Below are 2,822 nucleotides of genomic sequence, written 5' to 3'. Positions count from 1 at the left end.
CACCATCCTACTCACCACACACCGCCACCGCCACCACCGCAGTCCACCCCGCACCCGCAGCGAGAAGCCTTCGATCAGGTAGCTGACCAGCTGCGCCCAGCCGCAGATGGTTTCGCGGCCGCTAGAGGCTTAGCGTCGAGGAGGAAGCAGCGTGCCACATGTTGAGTGAACAGACGGCGGCTAGCACTAGCAGCAGCGGCGGCGGCGGCGAGCATCAGGAGAGGAGCGTCGAGGACGACAGGCGGCTGCAGCCGGTGGGGGAGAACGAGGAGTTCAGGGACATCCACGCGCTGAGCCCGCCGCCGACGCCGAGCCAGCCGTCGTCGTACCGCCTCCGGGCGTCGTGGGGGTCCGCCGCGGGCGGGAGCAGGCACACGTCCATCCGCTCCGTCGGGAGCGACACCGCACCCAGCGAGCCCTTCCCGACTATGAGCAGGGAGTTCTCGGCCATGGTCGCCGCAGCAGCCAGCGCCAACGCCGCCGCCAACGGTGACGCCGCCGAGAGGGACGTCGTGGACGCCATGGGCAGGAGCAGGATCGGGGAGGCCGAGGAGGAGCTGGAGGAGACCAACCCGCTGGCCATCGTGCCCGACAGCAACCCCATCCCGTCGCCGCGCCGGGGCCCGCCCACCCCCGGAGGCGCCGACGTCGCGCTGATGGCCGCCAACGGCCACGGCAACGCCAACGGCGAAGGCGGGGTGTCCGTGGGGCAGGTCAAGAAGGAGGAGGTGGAGTCCAAGATCGCCGCGTGGCAGATCGCCGAGGTGGCCAAGGTCAACAACCGCTTCAAGCGCGAGGAGGTAGTCATCAACGGCTGGGAGGGCGACCAGGTCGAGAAGGCCAGCGCCTGGCTCAAGAAGTACGAGGTAATCCATCCATCTATACCTTCACTGACCAACATATACTCCTACAAAACCAGCAAACCTCCTAATCATGCAAGTATCTGAATTGTTCTTATAGAAATGCATGTATTTGTATGGTATTACATGTGCAGAGGAAGCTGGAGGAGAAGCGTGCCAAGGCGATGGAGAAGGCGCAGAACGAGGTGGCCAAGGCGCGGCGGAAGGCGGAGGAGAAGCGCGCGTCGGCGGAGGCCAAGCGGGGCACCAAGGTGGCGCGGGTGCTGGAGCTCGCCAATTTCATGAGGGCCGTGGGGAGGGCGCCCTCCACCAAGCGCTCCTTCTTCTGAATTCGCTCTTCTTCAGCAATTCCTCTGCCCTGCCTGCTCTGCTCGTCGCCGCCGCCTGTGCAGTTCAGTTGTTCGCTGGATTGGATCGTTCACCGCTTCACTCCACGGGATCAGACAGAGTGATCAGTGCCGTGCTAGCTGTGTGGAACGCTTGTTTTAGTGTTGCATCCACCACATGTATGATTTGTAACTTTTTTTTTCTCTATTTCTCCTGTTTTGTGTTTCATATGGTATGGTATTGCAAAGTCCATGGCCACGACGGACAGGGAAAGTACATACACCATAAGAAGGATGTGCTCTGCCCGAGTCTTGAGGGCAAGAGCTGCCTGTATTTTGTTGGAATTTTGTCATTGACGGTTGTGTATGTCAATATGAACAAGATACGAAGTCCATTACCACTGTGTAAATTGGGCCGCTTGCACACTTAATTTCTGAGGTAGTGGCTTTCTTCTTCGTTTCTGTTCTCTGTGTTTATTTCCTTCACTGCGGTGAAGCTCCCATGCTCTCAACGGCAAAAATTGACAATTCTGCTACTACTGTTTTTTTCTTAAGGAAAGACTGGAGAGTAATTTGGCACACATGTATAGTGAACTCCATGAACTTTCTGCTTCTCTGCATGCACTGACGAGTTTCACTTGGAACATCAGTTTTGCTGTAGAGCTAGAACCACAGTCCACAGTCGTGAGGTCAAAGCTGTTTCTGACTATTCGAATGTCACCTCAACTGAGTCACATATCACCACAGTCGTGAGGAATAGCACTCATCATTAACACACAATATCCTATATATCCGAAAGTGCCCTCTGCAAAAAGGAGTCTGATGATAGGGCTAGGTCTTCGTGTCGCTATATTAATAAATTCCGACCCATACTTCCAATTAGCATGATCATAGTTTAACAAAAATGTAACGGCGCGGCAAAGTTTCCACCTGCAAACGTTGCATAGTGCACGATTCTTTACTGTAGCATTTTATTTGTATTTGTGAATTATTGTCCAAATATTGACTAACTAGGCTCAAAAGATTCGTCTCGCAAAGTTAAAGCAAACTGTGTAATTAGTTTTTGATTTCGTCTACATTTAGTACTCCATGTATGTACCACAAGTTTAATGTGACGGAAAATCTTCTTTTTACATAGTGCACTTTTGGAGAACTAAACAAAAGCTAAGTATACTAGTACTCCCTCTGTTTTTAATTACACTACATTATATGATGCTTTAAGACAAGTGAATTAGTTTAATCGTCGTATATTTTAAACGAAGGTGCTAAACAATATCCATATCCCTAGAAGAAAAGTGACCTTCGACTTACTTGGAGTGCTAAACAATATTCTAAGGTGGAGTGTAGTACAGTGCACAAAAGATGATCCTCAGTATATTACTCACTTGGAGTGCGGACGCAAGATTTTTTTTTCGTTTATTGTTCGGCTCAGCTTAACACGGCAACAGTGCAACTCAAAAATATTCATCTGCTCATTTTTGGTTGCACAATAGTGAAGGTGTGAACAAATGTTAAGGTAACGCAGTACATGTTATAACGAAGAGACAAAAGGGGGTTCTTTTTTGGTACCTGAAAATTGTTTCGTCTCCTTTTGACTGCACGGGAGGGGAGACCGTCAGACCGGAGAGGATGCGAA

At 51.5% G+C, this 2,822-nt stretch overlaps 1 pseudogene; it reads left to right on the top strand.

The window, feature by feature from the left end:
• On the top strand, window positions 1-1,637 carry LOC136550303 (remorin 4.1-like; annotated as a pseudogene).
• Window positions 1,638-2,822: the final 1,185 nt, after the last annotated feature.

The sequence above is a fragment of the Miscanthus floridulus genome, chromosome 4 (assembly GCF_019320115.1).
Source record: "Miscanthus floridulus cultivar M001 chromosome 4, ASM1932011v1, whole genome shotgun sequence".
In the NCBI taxonomy this organism is placed as follows: domain Eukaryota; kingdom Viridiplantae; phylum Streptophyta; class Magnoliopsida; order Poales; family Poaceae; genus Miscanthus; species Miscanthus floridulus.
Note: the sequence above shows the minus strand (reverse complement) of the source record. Positions and strands in the feature narration are given on the sequence as shown.